The 25,453-nt window shown below is 36.2% G+C and overlaps 1 protein-coding gene across 2 annotated transcripts in view; it reads left to right on the top strand.

Moving 5' to 3' along the window:
* FOXP2 (forkhead box P2) overlaps positions 1-25,453 on the top strand; it is a 349,666-nt gene that overhangs the window by 69,741 nt on the left and 254,472 nt on the right. For both annotated transcript variants that reach the window (XM_088529736.1, XM_088529738.1), the window contains exon 2: positions 2,547-2,629. The gene's annotated coding sequence lies outside the window, so the exon portion shown is untranslated. The remainder of the gene's footprint in view (positions 1-2,546; positions 2,630-25,453) is intronic.

Genomic DNA, 25,453 nt, shown 5'->3' with positions numbered 1-25,453 from the left:
CAGACTGTATTTTAAAAATGAGTTCTGTCAGGATGCTTTTAAAACTTCATCATTTTTGGGAATTGGATTGTAAACCTTTCAGGAGAATTCAAGTGGAATTCTTCGATCTCAAAGAATGTAAAAAGTATCTTTATAAGCACTGTCAGTATTGAGTAGGTAAACAATGACATTAAAGATATGTCACATATGTAGGGATAGAATATGCTGGCTCAGTTGGAGGGAGGGTAGGAACTTTGTTATTAAACTGAAATATCTGGGATGACCCAAGTCCATATTTCAGGATACAGCCAAAAGTTAAAAGAAATTAGTGTTTATATACAGATAAAACTCTAATAGAACATAATATAAATAAAGAGTAGGTTAAAAGATATATTTCTAAAGGTGAAGATATGCAGTAGCAAAAAAAAAGCAGATCGTAAGGCCTGCCATCTGTTCCTGGGATGTACATCTGTCACATGTACACATGTGTTTGCCTGCCTACTTTAAATACTCTTTGCTGACTTTCAAAAGAATTATAGAAATTCTGGTAATCAAAACCACCAAGGACAAAATTTTAATAATCAAAAATAGGTAGTGTGTTTGTTTTCGTATTAGGATTTAGTAGTGAGTAGTTACGGTAAAATGTTATCATCAAATAATTTTCTCTTTCTGCAGAAGGCTGTATCTCACCAAAATATTTCATGTTTTTAAGGAAGACTTTGTATTTTGTTACTATCTTATATTTTTTCTTTCTCTGAGCTGAAACAAAACTTGATGTTTTACAAGATCCAAGCTAAGAAAACCAATTGTTTGAAAATTTTTTAGAATAAGAACGTATGGGAAAAAAGGCAAATAGATGCTGACAATTGAGGCTTACGTGTTAATGTCCGTTAGCAGGCAGCACACGTTGGTGAAAAAATAGCTGTGAACTGTATTTATATCTAGATACATGAGGCCCTAGATAATATAACGAGGCAGAAGCATAGCTGCACATGCCATCTCTTAACAGCAGAGCAAGGAGGACGTTTCTCTCAATGGGTTGCATATTTCCATTCTGAATTGAGGGCAACTGCATAACCATCAAACAAACTTTTATAACACGTGTTTCATTTTTCAACAGCTTTCAAGAATTGTCACCCATCTTCACCTCCTCAAATTTGACTTAGGATTCTTATCAGTTTTTAACATTTTTTTTCTTTCCCTTTGTATTAAAGCCTGTAAGATTTCATTCCTGTTTCCCAGTACGGTCCTACTGTGGCAGGGTTTCACGCAGTGTTTATTTCTCCAGCCTGTTGTTCTTTGCTCTTCCTTCTTCACTTGCTCTACTACAGAGGCTGCCAGGTAGCTTGCAGTTTTCTAGGAACTTCGACCTTTCCAGCAGGTTTTGTTATATTCTACAAACAGAGAAAGAAGTTAGAACTGGAACTCTTTTAAATGTCCAAACATCTTGTAACAAAGCGTGTATTAATAATGCCCATTGGAACAGAGTTTTTTTTTAACAGTGGGAAAGCAATATATTCTATATAAAATTCTACATTCATTTTACTCTTCAGTCTGCTGCTTCCTGACCTTGTCACCAAGGGAGAATTGCTAAGAGGAGCCTTCCAGAGTCTGATAGGATGAGCTTCAGAAGTGGCAGAGTTTCAGACATTAAGGCCATGGCTATATTAGTAAATCAGGCAACGTGTGGAAGTGTTTCTGGGTCCCTGCCCCGTTTTGGCTTGTGCGTTGCCCCCCCATTCCTCGAGACCCTTGAGGAATTGCCATGATGTTCCTTCGAGCTCTTGGAGGCCTTGCCAGTATGCTAGGACAGATGTGGGCTCAGCTGTGCAAGTTGACTTCAGCCATCAGAGATATTGTCAGGCATTGCTTGATTTAGTATTTTGGATGCAACCTAAGTGTATTTTTTTCCTGATCTGTATGATCTTTCCTTCCTCTGCTTTTTTTGGCCCTCTGTCTTCTTCTGTACAGTCTCAATGATACAGCTGATCTTTTTCTTCTTACCTGTCCGTTGCCCTCCCTAGCAGCATATTTAGGTTTAAATTTAGCCGTTCCACCATGCCTCCTGTTCCCTTCCAACCAAAATAAATCTATCTAATAAAAATCATAGACAATGTGGTAAAATTATACTTTGTACTCTGCTCAAGGAAGACGTATCTCTTTAAAACAGGTTTCCTGGTTAGCTCACTGTCCGTGTTTTTGTGTACAGTCTTCTGTCTGGAACAAGCCACTTCAGTGAAACCTCCTCCCTCTTGTTTGCTTTTAGGTACTTTCCTAGTGAAAACAGAATAACAAAAATAGAACTAGACCTTGAGAGGTACCTTATTTGTCTCCTTACTACAAGAAAGTTGAGGAACAACTGGTTTTCCTTTGTGGACTACAGTGAGATCGCTTTTTAAGCTCACTACTCTGCAATCTTTCTCTTTAAACTTGCTCCATGTTTTATGCAAAATGCTTACATGAAAGTTTTTAGAAAAAATATAAACAATTGTAATGCATATCTGGAACTAGTTACAGCATATTAAATGATGTCCAAAAGCTGTAAATGTTTTTCATTGTCTTGTCAGGATGGTGATGCTGGAATTGATTTCAGACGTCACTCCAGTTCAAGGTTGAAGTTAAAAGGTCTTTTGAGGCTGAGAAGAAGCAGGTGAGTACTGATCAAGCATTACAAAGCTTTGATTTTTTTTTTGTGGATTGCTTTGGTCCTGTTCTTGTTTACTGATCCATATTCTCATAGCTCCTCTGTGCTTCCTCTGATTCACTGCTTGAACTAGATAGCAGGGAACATTTAATTTCTCTCTTCTTTCCTGGGTTTTTCAGGCTCTGCCACAAAACCCAAGCAAAAACACTGAACTCTCACCAAGGACTTTGGAACCTTGGAAGCTAGAATGTGGTAAAGAAAAATTTTGTATAACAAGCTAAATTTTAGCTCTACCCAACAAGAGTATTCCATTTTTTTAGAAGTTAGCAAAATAATATCCTTGTTTTATGTAGAAGAAACTGAAAATAATAGAATTAGTATTTTCTTTATCTCAGATACAGAATACAATGTTTTCTAGTGGCTGAATGTCTGTCTGGTGCATATGCTCTATGTCTTTCTCTGGTAATTCTGTTGTAATTTGATGGTTGCTTTTTGCTTTAAAGGGAGTTCAGTACCATTAGTAGTAAGAAAATCATATACAGATCCCTGAAAATAACTGTAATTTTGTTCCTTAAGTTGCTTATGCTTGAGTCTTGAGTGACTAAAGTTAAGTTTCATGCTTACATACTTTGTTGAGTATTACAATTATATTCTAAAAGAAAATTCTTTTAGTTTATATTTTAATAAATATTTTTGTAATGCGTTAAATTTTAAAAGACCAGATAAGCTAGTGATGAATTCCCGAGTTTGGATATCCCTAGTTTGTTGAAACAGGAACAGTCTGTGTTCCACTGAGAAACAGGAATATGCCATGATGTTAAAGACCATGAGTTCAAATCTTGTTTGAACTGCTGTGTGTGTTAACTGTTTGAACCTTCCCGTAAAGAAACACTTAGTGCATAAAGTAGTGCCTTGGGAGTTGACATGCCTGAACTGAATACCTTGCTTTGCTCCAGACTTTCACAGCCATCTTGAGCAAATCATGTAAGACTATATATCATTTTTTTTTACTTTTGGGAGATCTGGGAGAAGACATTCTGCAGGAATTAGTGTAAGAGTAGAATTTAGGAAGTCACTCACATTCATTTCAGAGTTCTCCATATTTGGTATCTTATCAAATAATTAATTTACTTGTTAAGTATTTTAGTTGTTCAAATGTTGGCAAAGCACAACAGTAGAAAAACACCTTGCCTATATCTTCAGCATTTTTTAAATCCCAAATTTTAGGCAATGTTTTCATGGATAAACTTCACAATATGTTCAACTGGTGGCTGATTTTACAGGTGCTTATCTCAACAAGTTAAAACAAACAAACTCCCTGTGAGAGGAATAGGCCCAATTGCTTCTAGGCGTACAGCTGTTTCCTAAATACAGGCATGCTATTTTACAGTATATTACATGCATCAGCTGTTAAGGTACTATGAAATATTCAAATACACTTATATCATCCATAATATTAATATAGTGATATTCATGGGCTTGCGGTTCAGAGAACAGAGAGTAGTTGCAAAAGGAGTTAGTGAGAGTCATTAGTAATGAAATAATGTTTACAATAAGTTTTCAAAAGCTTCCCTCTTCAGGAGGATGCGCAAACCTTTTTAACCGAGTGTGAAGGACAAGATACACCTGATACTTGCTTTGCCCTATCTATTCTTAAGTACTGGTTAATAAGAAAGGAAAATATCTTTCTTCCAGTTTACCTTCATATTACTGATTCAGGAAAGCTTTTTCCAAGGACTTAAGGCACTGTCCTGAAGTGTATACTATGAATATGGCAAAACCACAGGAAAAAAAAAAAGATGCAGTTTTAGCTTAGCAATGTCATGGATGAAAGAATATATAGTGCTATACAGGGAGGGTGCTATGGACATGGCAGTGGTATCGCACAGAAAATAGAGATTTCACCCATGTCTCTATGTGAATATATGGTAATATTGTTTTCTGTTGCCATACCCAATGGTGAACTATCACCTATTTGTGGACATATGTCTAGGAGATTTGCTTGTCTTTGGTTCTATTAGGTAGCTTCTCCATCAAAAGTGTCAGGATTTTGGAGAACTGCTTGATTTGGTAGGAATATTTTTGTTATACTGGAGTGGAGTAATTGCGGTCTGGTGAGCCAGCCAGATGTTTTTTTGGAGGATGTTTTTCTGGAAATTCACTATGTTCTGTACCAAATAATGTTAGACATGTAATAATACTGACTTGTGTATCTGTAATAGTTTGGCAGCATCATTTTATTGAATTCCAATACGTCTGGAACTTAAGGCATATGGAGGAAAGCAACTATTACTCTGTTTCCTCAGTTATTTTCTTCCATAACTTGAAGTTAAATACAGTCTATAAAAATGCTCCCTCTAAAGAAAGCCAATTTTTCTTTTGGCCTGTTCAGCACTGGTCTTTCTTTCTTGAAATATGTACAAGCAGGGAGTAATTTTTTTTGTAGTCTGTGAGGAAATAGTAGTAAATTCTGGCTGAAGAGCTTGACTGTGTCATTTAAAGCTGATACAGTTTTTTATGGCAGGACACAGTGTCTTTGCACTGATTGAAAAATAGGATTTCAGTTATAAAAGTATTGATAGAAATACCTAAAAATAAAATTGTTTTTATAAGTCAAACTTTAATCAACATAGGTAAAATATCTGTATACTTTCTGTCCTGTCTTTCAATAATCCATTTAACTGTTTAGGTATAAGTTTTAGAAAACTGAGTTAGAGCTGCACAAAATGAAAGTAGGACAAAACTCAATGCTGGAAATTGCAAAATCAGCAAAAAAAAATCTATTATGTCCTCTTTGGACAACTTAAATGTACACTTCTTAGGACTGTCTGCAGTCCAGTTACGTGTGCGTGTTCGGAATAGGCTTTGAAAAAAAGCTTAAGAGGTTTTCTAAATTTGAGAATTTCATGTGTCATGTGAATCAGATTTTATTTATAGTTACTTATTGTTAATTAAGATCAATTATCAATTAAGATATTGATAATTACTACATTAATTAACTCTTTGGGATTGTATTAACCTATTTTAGGAAAGGAGATACTGTGGTGAACATTTTTTTTTTTTCTTGGCATGACTCATGTACATGTTGTATGCGTGTGCACCCTGTTTTCCTACCAAATAGTCTCTGCCTATAGATGGGCTTTATCAAGCACCCATGGCCTTTACTGACAATCTGGTTTCCACCTGGAGGAGTGTGAAACATAAACAGTACTTTACTTTTTAACGGAATAGTATTAGATCAGAGAGATTCTTTATTGTACTATTTCAAAATAACTTTCTAGGATGATTGTGAATAGTTGTAAATTACTGATTTGGGAGAACTTGAAGGCAATGAAAATGAAGGCAACTTTTTGTCAAAAAGTAGTTTACGTTCATAGTATCAAGTTTGTGGCCTGGAACCATGAGGTAGTAAATTTTTGCTAGTATCAAAGTATCAAACTTTGTATTTTAACTGGTCTGTTTTTCGCCTCAGCTGAACAGTAAGTACAGTCTTAATGGTCTGACTTGCTGGGAAGAGCACTATTACAATAATCTGCTTTTTACAGCCCATATCAAATATGAACTTGCATCAGTTAATACAAAGTTTGTGCTTTGGGAGATATTTTCACAGCATCTAGGAGCAATGCCCCACATTTCTTGTAACTAGTCCTTAATGATATCATCTTCAGAAATGAGTTGTTGCTCAAATAACACTGATTATTTTGTGGTTTCTGTCTGATCCAGTAGCTATATTTAAAATGTCATAGAAATGTGTAAGGAAAAGCCATTCGAAAACTGCCGCTTTTTCAAGTAATTGTATGAAATGGGAAGCGATGGTGTGCATCTTAAAGAATTCTATGATTCTTTTTTTCCTATATGACACAAATAATAGAGGTGGGATCTCTTAATCTTTAACTGAACTGAATGCAGGTTTCTAAATGCGGCCTGCTTGAGAAGAGAGGACCATTACTGTAGTTGTCATGTAAAATAAAGTTGGAGTCTGAAGCTCCTTTTTAGCTGTCAGCTTTATTAAGAAGCTACTGGTGTGTTGAACCAGGCACCTGCATTATATAAGCGGTGTACGGTAGCGTCTGGGGAAAATTTTCTCTTTCTTCACTGCTGCTTTATTAGGTCTCGCTGAGTCGTTCACTGGTGCCCTGTCTTCGAGCCGCTTTCTAGCTGCAGCTCACAGCACAGTAGGTCTAATGTAGATTGACGCCTTTGCCAGAGGACTGATTGAAACCTGTGTCTCATAGTTGCTAATGCTCACTCAAGCATTTTATTGAAGATAAAGTAAATAAAATAGATTGCCATATGAGAATTCCCTGAAATCAAATGGAATAATTTGACAGGTTTAAGCCCATGAAAAAAGCCAAAGCGATGAAGCAGATGGGAATACTTTTTATGCATGGTACGCCCAGAAAAGGAGTCTGCTGACTTGCTGCTGAACTGTTAATGTTTTTTACCAAAACTATTATTATTGAAAATACTGTCATCATTTCCAGTAGTATTTCCATTGTTGTTTAAGGTGCTACCTCTCTCAGACAACAGGAGATTTTTGACTTAAGAGTAATGGATATACAGATTTTGAGTTCTTAATGCTTCTGATGCCTTAGTACATGGATCACCAGTCTCTTAAAATGTATATTTAAAAAAGCATAACGTGTTAATATTTCTAGAGTGTGTTGTACGATCTTTACGCTCTTCAGTATTAACTAAGAATGACTTAATCTTTGAGAGAATAATTCTGTGAAATAATGCAAACCAGGTAATTTCTTTCACAAGATTTTAGTAACTGTTATAATTTTAAATATTACAACCAAAACCACTATAATAGGCACTGCTATTTCTAAAAGTATATGATACATTACTAGAAGTACATGACTGCTAAAACCATTATAAATTGTTATAAACGTATGGTCACAAAAACCAAATACTCTTCCCTGCACTTGTCTTTTACAAAGAATTGCTCTACTTAAGTGACATAGTAAGTCCATGCTGTTTTTAGAAACAAGATGGTACATAGTAGAGAGCTAAGGTACCACCCAAAACTTAGAGCTCTTCTCTTTTATCTGGATGACAATGAACTTTGGTCTTTTTCCTTGGTCTGCTGAGTTCGTTGTAGCTAATTGGACTACTTGTTCAAGAGAGCAAGATACATGAGCTTTCATTTAATATGACAAATAATTTAAAACACCTCTAGAGTTGATAAAGCCAATAAAGATAAAATGGTTTTAAAAAAAACACAAAAATAGTTGCAGGTGCAGCCTCAATTTCACACCTTGAAAACATAGTCGTTTAGAAATTAAATGTATTCATTTTGCTCTTCATGTTTAAACAAAATCTGCTAAGCTTACTTTGTTAAAAATTATTTTTAAAAGAAAGTAAATAATTTTATTACAAAGGAATATAAGGTATTGGCAGTACACAAGGATGGGATGTTTGTGAGATTTCAAGAGTATAGGTTCTGAAATAAATTATGAATGAGGTATTTTAAAATGCCTTGCAGGAGAGACTTGACAGCCTGGAAAAGCATAGTAAGGATGGATTTCCAAATGAAGTGTTAGCCAGAATACACAGTTGTGCTGATGCAATCAGTGGCAGGAACAGTGCTTGTCAGATTCATATTTCCAGTGTGATTGTGAATAAATCTTAAGAAAATGCAAATGATATTCTCATTTTTTCCCATTTTGGTCATATTTTTAAGAGGGAAAATTACTCTATTTCGCTTATAGTCCAGAACACTGGCACCAGTTACGCTCTGGAGAGATATTTTCTCTTTGTTGTTGTTGCCATGCTGAGGACTGTGTGTGTCTGGCCAAACTCTTGATGCTCTCACAGTTGTTCCAGACTGAAAATTTCAGCATTCAAGGAGGAAAATGTAATGACTGGGTCAGTCAGATAGGACTTCCCATCTTCCTGGCTTCTTCACCTCATTCATCCCAAGGAATTCTTTCCATTCTTGAAATAGGATAAGAGAGTCATGAACAGCTTAATCTTTCATTGGGAAAGACCAGAGGAAGACTCAAAAATCCGCCACTAATCCCCATTTTAGCCTTTTTGTTTTCCTCTTTTCTTCTGTTTTCCATGAAATGAAGTTCTTGGAAGCTGTTGTTTTTCTGAGTAGGCAACAGAGAACATTAATTCAATTAGAGTTTAATTAGGCACATACGGTTTCCTTATTTTTTCGCAGGTAGGGGATCCAAGACAACGAATTATTGCTTATTTCTGTATTGGGAAGTCTTTGCTATCTGTCACAGGTTGTTCTCCTTAAATTGGAAAGCCATTAAACATTATCACACTTTGTGGAAGAAAATACTCAGAGACCTGAAAGTCTTCCAGCACAGATTGATTTATAGAGAATAAAGACAAATTTTATCAAGAGAAACAGAGACCTCAACTATAGTTTACTTTGGATTTCTATAAAGCTTAAGGAAACCACATTTGGTTTCCTTTACAAAATGATTTCCCAGAACAACTTATGTGTTTTGTTTTTCACTATAGTCTCTTATTTGACTATATCTGTAAGTAATTCTGAAATGCCAGTTTTCATGTTACTGTTGCCTCTGTTTCCCAGTTATAGAGTAAACCAGCTACTTAAAATCCTCATCTTAAATAGAAAAAAAAATGTAGGCAATTCAAAAAGACATTCAGTACAAGTAACTGCATATGGAATAAATGGCAATAGATCTACTTCGTAATGATAAATGGGATCTTGAAGAGATGGAATAGTTTGTCTGATTGCTTTGAGGGTTCACCTCCATAAAAGCTTATTTTAAATAAGTTTTGTATTTAGAACTGTGGTTAGCTGTCATGGAGGACAATTTCTTCTGTCCTTCAGAAAATTCATTGTTGGATATGGCAGAGAAAGAAATTTTTGTTTATTTTTTGATGTGGTCACTGTCATCTAGGAACTAGACGGAGTTCACTATCCCTTTGGAACTGGTCCTGAGAATTTTTAATGCCACCTGTAAAACAGCTATTTAGTGTTAATTGTTATTGTTCGCAGCCAACCGAGGACAAGTTTTTATTGGTGATTGAAAGGGAAAACCTTGCTTCAGGGCACCAGGGTTTTGTTTTACACAATTCAAATATTTCTATATTTTCAGGTTTGTTTTTCAGGGATTTTTTTTTTTTTTTTTTTTGAGATTGAGTGATCAAGGTGAAATGAAATAGATGGTATTTTATTGCATATAGTGGCTCTTCTCGTATATCCAAGCCTATGTATATAGACTTGAGTACCTCTAGGAAAATTCAGTCAATTATGACTGAGCCAATGAAAGTTAAAGCTGCTTGATTTAATTTAGATAATACAGCTTCTCAAGAATAAGGTGCAGGAAATACAAGTTTCATCAGGAAGTTGTTCACTTCTGTCATATATATATATATATATATATATATATAAGTAATTATACTGATGTGAAATGGACTCCAATTTCAAGTCATTGTTACTAAACTTCAGGAAGAAGCTGAGTTAAACTTTGTTTTAAATTTTTGAAATTCATATGGATGTTTCTGTACTTCTCCAATTGAATTTGCAGCCTAATATAACTCTGTGTTATTTTTTCAAGGTACCATTTCAAAGGAGAGCAGATTGATAGTATGATATGACATGCGTGTGACCCGTAACATCTGTCTTTAATATTTTGCAACTAATTTTGAAAACAGCATTTGTTTTCTTATTAAGGTGTACAAGCAAATTAGTGAGTATTTTGCTTTCTTCTTTTTGAGATAGAAGCTGTTTCTCACATGGCTACATGCCATTGGTTTTGAATTTGTTTTCTGTATGATGTAATTTTTTGACATAAATATAAATGAATTCTCTCCTTCAGTCTCTCTCTAAAAATGGAACAGCAGCACATCCAAAATTCCTACTCAACCCCGTCAAAGGCTTTTGGTCTAGTTTTAGGTGAACATAATCTTTTCCAGATTTCATCTTTATTAATTGTTTAATAAAAGCAGTTGAGGATTTTAGAATCTTTGCATCATCATTGTATCAGACCTTTCAAAATGGGATTTTCCCTCAAATCAATTTTGCTACTGATCACATGTGCTAAGTGAATTATTATTTTTTATTTTGGTTTTACAAATGTGGCTCATCAGCTGAACTGAACTACTTCAGATGACTAGAAAAAATGTTTTAGGCGTTCTGTTATGATAAAATCATTTTACACTAGTCTTCTAGAACAGCAGTATTGAAAGGAAATGTGAAGGTAAGTATGCCCCTTCGCAAAATCTTCTCTTTCGAGAAATTTCAGACTGATTATTATCAGTAAGCTTCATAATTGCAAAACATATAATTCATTAACAAAGAGTTACTGCAGGTCTAGGTGTCTGCAATATCTAGATATTGATAGATTACTGTGGATAGCTATCTGGGTATCTCCATTTATCATCAATTTCTTAATGCTACTACACCAGAAATTATTTTCTTCCTTTCTCCTTTCTATGCTTACGGTACCCACCTGATATCGGCAACAAGAAAACTGGAAAAAAAGAATGTAGACATGTTCTTCAGATGCTTCAGTGGAAAATCCACTGGCTTAGACCAAGGCATATTCCACAGCTGCTTGAACGATGCTACTCGGCGTTGCAGAGAAGTCGTGTAGGGAGTGCTCGCATGGTCCATTTGGCAGCAGGCAGCTCTAGCACTGGGGTGGTGGCATTGACCAAGAGCTAGAGGAGAAGTGAGAGGGCTGCAGCATCCTTAGCTGCTGCAGCCAGTGAGCGTGGAGTCAAGCCCTTGGGCTGCAGCAGAACATCTCAGTACAGGTCAGTGCCTAAAGCACCTGCTGGAGCTGCAGAACATGCTTGATCCAGATGTGTTCTGCCTTTAGCTGTCCAAGCCTAAGCTTTATCGTGCCCCCTGTTTACGTGCTTTTCTAAGGAAAGACGTTCTCCTGGGGATGCCCAGCAGTTAGAAAAAGAAAATACAAGCGTCCTTTATAAAAGAAAATAGGATAATCCAGTTAATCTTATAAAATCAACTTTTCTTTTTCTTAAATCTTGCTCTTCTGACTTTTAGGAAAATGGACGCTTGTATGCATTCATTGCTTTGTATGCATTGGAAAATGAATGCTCTTTCTCTCTGTTTCCAGTTCTGTAGTGAGGAAGCAGAAGATATATTGATTATTGTAATTATAGAATATGTGTGAGAGAGAGAGGAATCTGAGAAAGTGTTAATGTTGCTGCTGTCTTATTATTTATATTATTTTAATTTTACAATTCAGAAATATTTTTAGTTCAGGGTATTTTACATTTATTTGATCTATTGGCCTTGAAAAAGCTGTGTGTTGGGTTGATTTAATATACTTGATAGGACAGTATTTTGAACTTTTTAAGTAATAGTCTTGAATATTCTATCCAATACTGTAAAGATCAGTTCTATCAGAAGGTAGAACTTGTGATTTAATTATGCTTTTTTTTTTTTTTTCATTTTGCAAATTTGACCTCTGTTCCAGCCCTTGAGACAGGCAAAAATGAAGCACTGTGAGTTGATATTAGGAAAGTGTCTCCCGGGCATATTTTAGATACCCTAGTGAAAGCTGGTCCTCAGCATGGTGGGAGATTTTACCAGGAGAACTCTGATTCCTTGTTTGCTCAACTGGCAAAGTTATCTGCTCTCTTGCTTCCTTAGACACTGTGTAAAATTTCCTGTCTTTTTTCGTGTTTCTGCCCCCAAATCTTCTCACTTCTAGATTAGTGAGATAGCTCTGTTCAGAAGCACTGACTAACAGCACCAGGATGCTGACTTCTCTAGATTGAGGAAAGGTTTTGTGAGTGTCCAGTCTGCCCTTCTGCATAATAACAATAATATATGGGATTCTACAGGTTGTGTGATTTAGCTATTCTGGAGTTCCTGGTGAGGTTTTGTATGTGTATCAAAAAGTTGATTAAACTGAGTCCATTTTGGGTTTTTCTTGTTTGTTTGTTTGTTTTGATAAAGATGGAGGACTTTTTCTTCTCAAGTTAATAGTGATTTCTCTCTTTTCTAGGAAAATCACTAGAGGAAAATCCTAATAAATTCTTAGTGGTATTTGGGATCTGGGACTATTTGAGAAGTGAAGGATGATGATAGTTTGCATGAAGATGGGGAATTTATCCTTTTGACAATGAAGGCCTTGATTCATGACAACACATATGATGATGCTGAAGCTATGTGAGAGTAAATGCTGACTTTTATAGGAACTCCATATTTGACAGAGGTGTTAGAAACTTTCAGCCGCTGAGGAAAGTTGTTTGTGTAGTATAGAGAGCGTTTTTTTACAGTAAAAAAAAAAGTATTTGTTTAGTGCATCTTTTGATTGCCTTTGCAACTACAAAATTTACAAACAAAATACAAAACTTACTTGCAGTTTTAGGTGACGTCTTTATTATATATATTTTGGATTTGTTTCTGGGGTTAAACATATGTGTTTGTATTACGTATTAGTAGATAGAAAGTCCAAATTATAAAATGCAAGCTGACAAGTACTGAGGGTGATTTGTATCAGGCCAAATGGCCTATATTCACCCGCTACCAAAAAACAGATACCTGCCACAGCACAGGAAGTCATCAAGGAACTTTATTTTGATTGCATGGTGCTTTGATATATTTTGTATTTGCTCGTGTGCTTTTCATTTCCTTTAATCCAATAGCATTGCTGGTGGTTTGCGCTATGTGAGTGAGTGGCTACTTGTCTGAGAGCTCACCAATTATTATTATAATAGAACTGTAGGATGAAAGAACTGTTTTTTCTGTGTTCAGATTTTACAATGACATAGGAATAAAACCTATGTTGCTTAATTATTTGTTTTTGCCGTGTAGTGTTATAGTTACTGCTAAATATGACTTTTAAATGGCTAATATAGCAAAAGAATTAAAAAACAACAAAAAATACGTTGGACCTCACTTGACCTTTCTGACGTTCAGTCAGTTAAAAGGTTTGTAAGACGTTTAATTACCAAATGGTATGATCATTATTCATCTCATCATTTGATATATAACGTCAAGTGAATTGCCTCCCTGGAGTGCAGTGCGTTTCACAGATCAATAGATTTAGTAAGAGCTTGAAGGAGAGCTTTAAACATTCATAGAAAAGAAGAAAAAGTATATCCTCCTTGTAAAATGGCTTATGTAGTTATTCTGTGAGCTTTAAGGAGCTATTGTTTTATTTACTTCTTAGGAATACAGAATCCTGTGACATAAAGGCTTTTATTAAAACATTTTAAACCTCTTTATTGAAATTAAAGCATGCTGTTTCTTTTTTATTTTGTTTTGTACATGAATTGAATGTAATAGAGTAGCTTTAAAAGTCTTATCCTAAGCATCTCCACTGCATGGTAGATAACAGCTTCATTCAAATCTGTTAAAATAATTGTGCTTATTTTAACAGGTATATTGCTTTGACACAGTGCAAAACACATAGCATAACAAAAGTCTGTCTAAATTCACTCTATGTGGTTGCTTAAACTGTTCAATTTATTTATTTATTTATATAAAATACGTTTTGTGTGTTATAACTGTTTTTTCTTTCATTTATTGTGTTTTTTGAGGATATTTATGCACACTCGGAGAGAAAACAACGAAGTTTATTCCTGATCAGCTAATTTAATACTTTCAGAATAATTTCCTTGTGAAGTGATTTTTTAAAAAATTAATTACATATAGGATAATTACATATAGGATACTCGCATGTAGGATACGTCATGCTATTTGTGCTTTTCCTGGTATATTGTCTCAGGCTCGTTGAATACATATGAGCCTATATGAGTATATTGGACTCTACCTCTGTGATCCTTCATCTCCGGTGGGAGGGTTTTCCAGGTGACTGTAGGAGATTTTTAGAAGAGTTTGGGCACTGGTATTTGTTTCTACTACTTCTGCAAGTTTTAGCTGCTTGATGAGCTGTCTTGTGTGGCCAGATGAAGGAAATACTTCTCTGCTTTCACTTTAATCTACTTAAGAAGTAAGGAAATAAAAGCATGTTTTCTTTCCTAGTTTAATGAAGATACACCTTAATTTAATTTTAACTTTGCCTCTTCTTGGTCCTGGTGCTCGTCAGGCAACTGAGGGAAAATTACGGTTCAGTTGAGCAGATTCATGTTACTGGGGGGACAAAAACAACATTTACTGCAAAATTCTACTTTTTCATTCATCCGTTATTTATAACCCATCATCTAGTCTAAGATTCATTTCAGTTGGGAACAATATCTAAGCTTCCTAAATCCCTTGTTCTTGTCCTTTTCCTTGAGCTGCTGAGCGGCGTTGGAAAGGCCATAGCACTCACACCTCTTACTCCTCTGTGCTACCTCAGTAACTCTTGTGGGGAGCCTGCTGATACTGGAGCAAGGAAATCCTTACCTGGTTCTGAGAACAACCTGGAAAAGCAGGTTGTTCTCAGCAGGAGACTTGGGAAGTCTTACATGTGTACTATGTGCAATCTGTGCAAATGTGAAAATCTAATTTTCCTGGGCTCTTGCACTAGCACTTGCACCATTTTTCTGTAAATCAGCAAATCAGATGATACCTATTTCAGTAATATGCAAATTAGCTGTAAAATATGTTGTTCTTTTTAGCTATTTCATGAATATCCCCTGTTGTCACTATCTTTCTTCACCACTTTCTTGAGTTTCAGGAAAAACAGTGTTGTGGGAATTTGCTTTGCGCTCTGCCAAATGACATAAATAGATTCCATTCCTATAGAGACCTTTCTCAATAAGGAGCTAGAATTTGAGAGGAAATTGTGGGTTTTTCTGCTGAGACTGAGCATCCAACAGTCTTTTTGTCTAAAAAAACACTTAAGGATAATTAGAACAATTAATATTGGGAGTTAGGTTGATGCATCAGTTGTTTTGGTGATACCTTCATCTGTGGCTTGATAGGACAGTATTTGAGCCATCAGAACTTCAATATAGAATTGCATACATTTAATTTCAAGATGCTTGCTAAGTATTTGACTGAATTGTGATGTAAATTTTGCATTTCATAGGCCTTAAGAGTCATATCTTCCAAGGTGGTGTAGAAAAATTAGATGACTTCGTTTTTTAGCATATGTCAAAAATATTTGCCCATATATTTGATTGCTTAGGCAATATGATATCTATTTGAAGTGTGATGTCCATTTTGGATAAATTATAATAGAACCATTTAGTTTCATCATCATCTCAGTGTTGTAATTTGGTGGGTGCCATGAATGTTAGGGAAATTAGCTGACCAATGTCAAGAGTGTAGTAAAGCATCAAGAGAACCAGAAATACCAGATGTGTTGTACTAATATCAAGATGGGTCATTTCTGAAAGTTTCTTCAAGCATAGAACATGAAGGGAGAAGAATTCAAGGGAATCGATGTAAGATTTTATTTATAGTCCTGTCTCTTCACATTAGGAGTTGTTATATTGTGCATTTGCAGCTAATTTGAGATACTTTCACAGCTTTTTCATTTAGCAAATGCTTTGAAATTTAACAAAATATTTATATATATAATAAACACTTTCTGCTTCCCTTTTTCTCTGGTCCTGATCATGCAAATAAGACTTTCAGAACTGTGGCCAATATAATTTATATGATGTTGTCTGCCCTAAGTTGTTTTGCATTTGGGAGAAGCAGTCATTTTGTGTGTACCCATACCAGAAGAAGTTCTAATCTTGCTGTTTCGGAAGGCAGTCGCTGCGTAGTTGTTATAGTATGGTTTTTGGTAGGACACTGCAAATCCATGTGGGACACTATCTGTGTACTTACTTGCCGAAATCGATGTTGCTGTGATTTAATAGCGTCTGCAATGACTGCATTAACTCTAGGTCTGATAAGTTTGTACATCCTGAAGATGTATCATGATTTTGCAGAAGGCTCAAAGCAATGTCTCAAAATTTGTCCTCCTTCATTCATTTCATCTTGCCCATCTTCCAAGTACCCGTTCCAAGTACTAATATACTGTGTGACTTAGCTTGTAAAAGCTGGGCTAAAATTCACCTATCGGTTAGCTCGGAATACTTTTTTTTTTTCTTTTGGGTATGGTAACCCCCAAAAGATCAAAAACTTTACGATCCATTGCCTGTCATTCTGTGAGAGAAGGCAGAAGGTTCTGTCACACTGCGAAACCTGCTAGTCACGGCTGCCCAGTTTAGGTTTCCATCTTTGGGAGATAGAAGCCAGTGAGAAACAGATTTATAGAAATAATTTGCAGAATTATAGTTTGTGCTTCTGCTGAACTTTTAATTATTTTTTTTATTTAAAAATGTAGTTAAAAATGCATTTACATAATTTCCTTGATTACTTTTTTAATGAAGACTTTTAGTTCCTTTTCCCACCATATCCTCTTCTCCTGCAAGTTAAAACAAAACAAGGCAAAACAACTCTAGCAATTAAAATAAACTATGTAAGATCTAAAAGTTATGGGAATACTGAGCTCACAAGAATTACAGGTTGATATAAACTAAATTTTCCACCTGGAATTTCCAATCACAAAAGTTGATCCACTGATATTGGAAGCTTCCCAGACTGGGACTATGCAGCAATTCTTAGTTTCCCCTGCCATCGCTTTGAATATGTTTGGGTGTAGGGGAGGGTTGAGAATACTTTTCTTAAAAATGGAGTTCTTAATCAGTGTTTGTAATTAATCAGTGATATAGAACCTGATTTATTAATATACTCTCATGAGGTACAGTATCCCTCTCAGGTAAGAGTTATGTGTGTCAGTCCATTTTAAGCAGCTGGTGTAAAGAGTTTGTTTTTCTGCCCTGGAGCAACTATTTTTGTCCCAAAATGTCAATAAATTTTAATTGGAAACACATAAAACTGGGAGAATATTGTACATAATTAGTCAGATATAGAATATACCTTCTCTTAAAGTAAAATCTCTTTTTTCTTTTAGTAACAATTGTCTAAGAATATGAATACGTGAAAGAATTTGTAAGTAAAAAATAATGTCAAACACTAAAAAATACTTTTGGAAAAGTATTATCTTATTATTGGATTACAATGTGTGGTACAACTCTGGTGATATTGGAGGTACAGAGGCCACTGATTAATTAACTCTTTACTCTGGTGCTCTCACCTTGGGTTTTGCAGCCTGTGCTAAGATCATCCTTGCTGTGGCTCCACAGATTAAAAAAATAGTAAAAAAATAGAATAAAAATCAATTTTATTATCTTAAATTGAAAGAAGAATGTTCCTTTATTGCCACTCAGATTGTTTGCTATTTTTTCTACTGTTAATCAGCTAGATTAATGGCAGTTTGTGTAGGATGGCCTGAAATAGCTATATTGAATGTGGTGACTCATTTTGTGGTTCTTGATTGAAAAGTAGGTAAATGGTTGCAAGGAAAATGGACTCGATTATTTGGACTTTGCTATCTACCATTAACATATGGAGTGATGGTTCCAGTAATTAGGATAAGTTGTAACATTAAAAGTTAAATTCTTATTTTATGGTGCACTCTGAGGCATCAGATGTGCTCCTTCACCTGTCTGGATCTCACCTATCTGATCTGTGTTACTTCTGATCCCAAAGACCTGGGGACTTTTGATCCCAAAGACTTGGGGAAAAAAGTAGCAGCAAGGAGAAAATCCATGTGGGAATGAGTAATTCTGATGTGAGCACAAGCAGAAGCCTACGTGTATGTAGCAGAGAAAGGGGAATAGCTGTTAGCCCTCTAAAAGAGATGTTATTTGCAGTAGAGAAACAGTACAAGAGAAACTCCGAGTGTAGAAAAAGCTGGGTGATTCTTATAAATGGTTTGACAATGGAAGGAGGGATGATGGAAAAAGGTGGGAAAGCTCTGGGGCATGAGTGTGTATTAAATCAAGAATCAATCTAGTCAAGTTCTGCAAAGAGCATGAGTAAAACCTGTGCTGAGCTTGCGTCCTGTGACACTGTTAGTGGCATTGACCGTTTTAACTGTTTTGCAATTTGTTGCTTTAAAATTATTCCCTGTCGGTACAAAGTAAATTTGGGCCAGGAAAGCAAGGTGTGTAAGTTTTGCATATTTTGTGTATATTTAGTAATTAAAGCAGATGATTTCCAGTATGCAGTGATGTCGCAAAGGATTAATATTCTTCTGTGTTTTATTACCTTAGTCATATAAATAATATTCATAGTAATGGAATCCAGTTAGCACAAATACCAGGTAGTGTGACTTAGTGGGCTGAAGTTCCTTGCAAGGTGCTTGCAGGGAAGCAGGAAAGCAAAGCGCGACTGCTTTGGGTAGTCACTGGCACGACACGGTGCAAACCTAGGCCCATACTTCAGGATTTTCTGTTATATTTATTTTATTTTTTTGCCCACATGCATGCAAGTCCTGGATTCATGCCTATGTCAGGCATGTCAGATATTTCATATTTATCTTTATTGTGTTTCTGCTTCATCCTTTTCCCTTTTTGCTTTTGATACTCTGAAGACCACCTTCATCAGTCCTTAGGAAGGAAGTCGGAAGAATTTTTCCTGTTGCTCTGCTGCTGTATCTAGTATTTGAAATGCATGAGTAGGTGCAGGTCACATTACAGTGCTAGCTAGGATTTGTGTGTATTCCAGTGAAGTTTTATACTTTTTAATTTCTGGTTGATTCTTTAATGGGTTGCAGTGTTGTAACTGTAAGCAGACTGATGAAAGTGCTGTCCTTACAGTATACATATATTTTTGAATCATGAGCATATTGTTTTCTAAAAAAAAAAAAGGATCCTGAATATTAAGCTGTTAAATTAATTTTTTCTTTCTTTTTTTTTGTTTCTTCAGCTGACTTCATTTTCTCCATTCTTTTTTCCACTTAGTTTCCAGAATCTGTTGTGAAAATAGTGTTTACTTATTTGAACATGTGTGAAATTTAATTCCTGTTTTTGCTATTTCTTGTGTTACTATTGTATTATTTAGCTAGCATAATGATGTTGTGGCTCTTTATGCAATTTATTATACAAGATTTTGGATATGAAACCATTCTTATTATTAAATTTAAATTATAATTTGAGTTCAGTGGATTCAGACTTAAATTAGCAAAGCTGTATATCTCCTTTGCAATACTATTAAAGATTGTGAAAAATCCTCTGTAACTTTACAGTGAGAGGAACTCATTCATTAAGTAAATAAGGTGGATATGAATTTCCTATCTGTTACAGAAGCACAAAAGGGAAAGTCAGAATATATAACAGGCTAATATGTGATGTGTTTTAGTCCGGTGTGAATGACTGGCATGCTCAGCAGTCTCCTTATCAATGAAGTAAGTGCACCAAATGTGAGTGGAGCTTCTGTTACTCGCTCACCAGAGATGCAGACCCTGGTGAACAAGCAACAAAGACGGATCCCTCCCCGCTTGTGGGCACGCTGAACACGCAGTAGTGCGTCCTGGCTCTACCTGCGTGCCGAGCGCAGGGCTCGGGGCATGAATGAGTGCCATTCTCCCTCGTAAACCTGATCCTCAGCGCGCTTCTGGCAGTAATGGTGTGTAAGATATATGCTGTCTTCTGTGATCTAATTTTGATTTCATACTAAACAGCATAATGAATGGAATGAGCTGGAGAGGTTATATTACTTGTCCTGTAACAAAACCACGCCATTCTTTACAAGCAGCTGTTATTCTGTTGAATAAATAAGAGATGACATAGGTGCACTGGAGTATTCAAAAGCATGACTGAATTACTGAGAGGAGTTATTGTACCTGAGCTAATGACCACATACCCATAGCTATGGGAAATACTGTGCTATATTAATCCTTGCTAAGACTCCATTTGAATTATTGCCTTTAAATTAATTTGGCTTGTCAGATTCTGTTGCTACACCAATACCAGGCTATAGTTTGAAAACCAGAAAAGGGAGCTCTTTATACTAAGACTTGCTTGACATTACCTTACAATATTGCAGCAAAAGATGCTAACAGGTACCATGATGTTATAAATCATTTTATTTCCTTTTGGTTTAAATATACACTATTTAAAATATACTGATTAATCTTACCCTTAACATTTAATGTAGTACTGGAATTGTTTTTATCTGGTCTCTTTCCCTCTTTTATCCTGCTATGGGAGTTTATCAGCTTGCGAATTCTTACTGCTAGACTTGAGCTCCAAATTCCTATGTTCTTGTGGCTTGGCCTTCCCTGCAGAAAGTGCCCTGCTGTGGAATTGTCTATCTCCTAGGCTACCATAGCCTAGATTTGCTATTTTTAACATACTTTTGTAAGGAAACAGAAGGTTCATAAGTTGATACGATTATACTATCTATCTGTCTGTCTGTCTGTCTTCTGTAAGGATTCTTGGACCTATTGGCCAATTTCAAACAGTTTTGATGGAGAAATAGAGACCTCAAAGATATTAATATCCATGAAAACAGATGGCCTGTATAATGGAACTACCCAAAATAGCACCTCTGCTGAGAAAAAGGCTGCAGCCTAAGAATGTCTATGCTGTTAATCATAAGTTCTGTTGATGAGAAAACTCCTTAGATTTTTTGTTGTTGTTTTGCATTCGTCCTAAATCATTCATTTATTCATTCATTCTAAGTCCTACTGCCATATAGGGGTAGAACTATGTAATAGTCACATGGCATTTAATAGAATTGCATTTGAAAATATCCTGAGTTAATTCACAGGCGTCCTCACCTCTTGAAATATATTTTAGTTCATGTTTCACAAAGAATGACTACTGTCACTTATTAGTCTAATATTAAAAAATTATGAAAAGAGCATTTTCACTTAAGTTTAGAAGAAGAAAAAATGTTGGAAGGTAATTATGGACCTTTTCTGTTCAGAATTTCAGTCTATATTGGTCAGAAGAATAAAACATGTGTAATTCAGTCACATTGTATCTTTGCAGGAGATATATGCTACAGAGAAAACTCATGTTTGAAAGACACCCAATCTGCTGATAGAAAAGCTCTAGTGATTGTGGGTCATCTCTAGAAGTTTTTACCAGCATATGAAGTGCTGCATACCATTTAACATGCTGCACTTCAATTTTGCAGCTTAGCTTTAGATTCTCTTATTTCCAACGTAGCAGTGTACGATTTTTAGGATAATGTAATAATAATTATATACATAAATAGTAAATATCAATATAATAGCCATTTTATGCTCATTATATTGAAATCTGCCTTTAAGGCTCTAATGTTTTTCAAATTTTACTGTCCTGCATGCATTTTTCTGGAATGGGATGCAAGTCGGGTTTTGTCTTTTTCATATTATTAGATATCTGTCTTATTTAAGCTATTATCAAGTGTAATAAGGGTTTCGTTGCATGAATTAGAAGGCATGTCAGCAAAGAAAGATCTTAGAGGTAATTTAGGTTTTAGGTTATTTTAGCTGTATTTTTAGAGAAACCGTCAACAGCAAAACTGTTAACAACTGACCCTCCCTTCCACAGAACAATATTTCTAAGTAGGATATAATCACTACTTTAATTGATATGTAATTTATCGGTTTAGCAGTGGAGGAGGTTAGATAACAGTGAGTTCAGATAAAAAATTACTCCTGAACTCTTGTTTTTGGTAAAAGAGTAAGAAAAAAAGTGTAAATTCTTGGAGAGAGAACACCTGAGTGAGTGTGCTAGAAGAGGCATGAAATATTGTTTGAAAATGGAGCCTTCTCCTATGAAGGATATTTTTTGAAAGAAGAGCCTTTTCTTTTTATCATCCTGGAAAGCTGTAGGAGTCAAGTGTAAATTTTCTGTAAGAATTCCCATCGCTCCCTCAAGGAATAGAATGAATTTTACTTGGTCAGGTGACTGAAGTTAAGGAAGTGACTGATTTTTCCCGTGTATTTCACAGCTATGTGGTCTTAGTTTGTCTCCTATAGATTTGCAAGATTTTTTTTTTTTTTCATAGAGCTCTGCATTATTTGCAGGCTGGATGGCAGTAGCTGGTGAGATCATTCAGTATGACGTTCATTCATAGATCCAGCATCTATTTACAGTGTACCATGCCCATTACTGTCATTTTTGCATGTCTACCTTGACTTCAGGCATAGAGTTGATCTCACCAGATCCATGTCTACATCTGAACTACTTATAAAGATGCCTTTTATGGACTTTGGAGAGAAATGTGTACTTATGAGGTTTAATTCATCTGTTCTGTAATAGTCATCTCTATTAAAAGAAGATGAATTGCTTCCAGAATTGCTTCTTTCTCTTTGCCAATTTTAAGGGTAAAGGATAGTTCAGACATGGGGACAGTGCAATAGGAACTTAAAGTCAAGTGGCATGAATTCCTCCCTGAATACCTTCTGTCTCCAAATACCTCTGTGTGAACTGCCTGCAAGGCTTGCAGACCACTGCTGAAATTTTGAGGAAGCTTGACATTTATTTACATCCAGCTACCACAATGGTGGTCAAGTCTGACAACTGAGGAAGAGCATGCATTTGATGGCAAACCGTTCTTCCTTCCCTCCCTTCTCCTTTTCCTTCCATTCTGTGGAAAAAAACATTGTGTCAGAAATCCTTTCCTGATGTGTCCCCATAACATGCAGTGTCACTGCCTGCATCCCTTCCAACTCCAGCAGCAGAAGCAGCACGGGGCCTAGAGAACAAGCTCTATGTGAAGTAAAGCTAATAGCAGTGCCAGGCAAACACAGTTCATCTTGAGAACACCGTCTACCCAGTGCACTGCTGCAACATAGGTCCTGGGGAAACGAACAGTGTAGGATCTAGTAACGAAGGATGGAGAAAAGGTCGTGCAGAGGAGGTTGAAATGATGCCATGTGAACAACTTTACTTCAGGCATGTTCTGTTTTTTTCAAATGCTTTGCTTTTGCAACCTCAGCATTCCTCTAATGTAGAAGTTTAAACAAAAAGTCTAGGTTTTCCTTTTAAAAAGTAATCAAAATAGGAGTTCTTTAATGTGGGATTGCTACACATTTATCATAATGTTTTGAAATTTAGATCCGCACTTCAGTCTTCACCATTTCATCTACTTTATCTTGCAGAATTAGGTTCTCATTCTCCATGGTACATGGTGCAATACAGAAAAATGAGACAAACATTGCAGGTAGACTTAATAATTGATAGAAATCATTCAATATATTATAAACACATGTATCACATTTCATTCAAAAAGATCTCTAAGCACTTTAACCTATCTATAAAAGAAAATTGCTTTTTTTCCACTTGCTTAAATGCACCCTCTGCTGGGGTAAAACACAACAGCTGTGAAGTGCAATGTGATCCACAGGCACAAGTGTTCAGGAGTTTTGTTTTATGGCTCATCTGAAACACTGTGAGCAGCCACAATCCAAGTAGATTCCTCTTAAGACTGGAAATAGATTTAGCATTGATTCACGGTGAAAAATGTCACCAGCATAAACTTGGAGTTGTTTTTTTTCTGTTTTCAAGTCAGATTTTGTTTTACATTCACTGAGTGAAGTGATAAAATTTTTGATATTTGTACTTGGGTTTCAGACCTTCCATGTCTGTTTTACTTCAGTCAGAGAACATGGGAAGTAACATGATGCAACTGCAGAATGTAGCATGTTGTGAAAGAGTGGCTGAAGAGGAGTGACATTCGTTGTGGGTATCCCTACTTAAAAGAAACAGAAGGCAGCACGAGTTTATCTTGAGCTCCTCGTTGGTTCTGAGAGTTGTAATAATTTCCCAGGAGTCTTGCCTCAGGTGGCAGTGAGTGACAACGGCCATACAGGGACCAGCACCTGAAGCTTACTGCTAGATAGAGCGGTCTTTCCAAGGAATTAGTATTAGAAGCCTTGCAGGTAGCATAAAGGAATTAAAAAGGAGATTATTTACTCTGTTCCTCTTCAGCAGTAGTCCAGAAAATGTAGATTGACAGTAGGTTTCCTCTCATCAGACAAGCACATTTTCCAAAGCAAATAGGTGCTTTTTCATTATTTTTTTAAAAAAATTCTCTAGGAAAGAGTGAAAGGAAGGCTTACCTCAAAATTAGTCACTTTGAGGAGATTTTGTTTCAAACCTTTGCTCATGTCATCATCTAAAAGGCCAGTGACTTTAAAAGCAGATAGCCTTTTTTTTTTTTTTTTTCTTTTCCCCTTTTTTTCTGTATCTTCTCTAACTATAAGTAAATTCCTTCATCTCTCATGTCTTCTGAGCGCTTCACAGTCTACTGGTCTGGATAGGCTGCGTGTAAGCTAAGGCTGGCCTCAAGCTTGCAAGAGGTCGTGTTCTAGGCATTTTCCTCTTGTCTGTCAGTCCCACAGGTTAAAAAATATGTCCAATCATATTTAATTGTACACCACCCATCCCTGCCTTTTGCCTGTGAATTTTGTCACCAAAACCAAAATACTTGAAATCACAGAGAATCTGCTAGTAATCTTCTGATTAAGAGTTTCCTCAGCTTTCCAGCTGATGTCTTAGTAAGAGTTAATTTGGGGACTCTCTGACTATTAGAGTTTTTACTGAAGTGAAGCTGATTTTCCTCCAGGAGCATGTAGAGTTCTCTAGAAAAGAGCGTTTCATGGGTTTGAACTGCATGGTTCAGAGGAACTTTCCCGTGTCTCGTACCTCCTCCACACATTCCTTTGCAACCTGTCACTGGAGCTGGGCTCTCGTGTCCACCCCAGGGGCCTGCTCCAGGTGAACATGCAGCTGCAGCAGTGACCCATCCGGAGGGAGCTCCTCTGGTCTGACCGTCCTGCTCATTCCTGGGAGCCGTCCTCACCTGCAATGCAGCCGTCTCGGATGAGGAACACGGTGCTGCAGCTGATCACGCAACCTGCTTTCAAACCACCACCTATGGTTTGTTTCTCTTTTCTAGCAGTATATCCTGTTGCTTATGGTTGGGTGGGAAAGTTAAGCAAGTAGCAATATTTGTGCTTGCTTGAGAAGCCCTTACACGCTCCAGCTAAACGGTGTTGGCTGGTGTGTTTTCAGGTGTCTTTTGTCACATGAAGGCTACCATGTAACACTGTGCTGTGAAACTGCTCT

Source organism: Tinamus guttatus, unplaced genomic scaffold (genome assembly GCF_059628265.1).
Source record: "Tinamus guttatus ecotype Peru unplaced genomic scaffold, ASM5962826v1 Tinamus_guttatus_pri_ptg000340l, whole genome shotgun sequence".
NCBI lineage: Eukaryota > Metazoa > Chordata > Aves > Tinamiformes > Tinamidae > Tinamus > Tinamus guttatus.
This window is presented reverse-complemented; position numbering and strand designations above follow the sequence as displayed.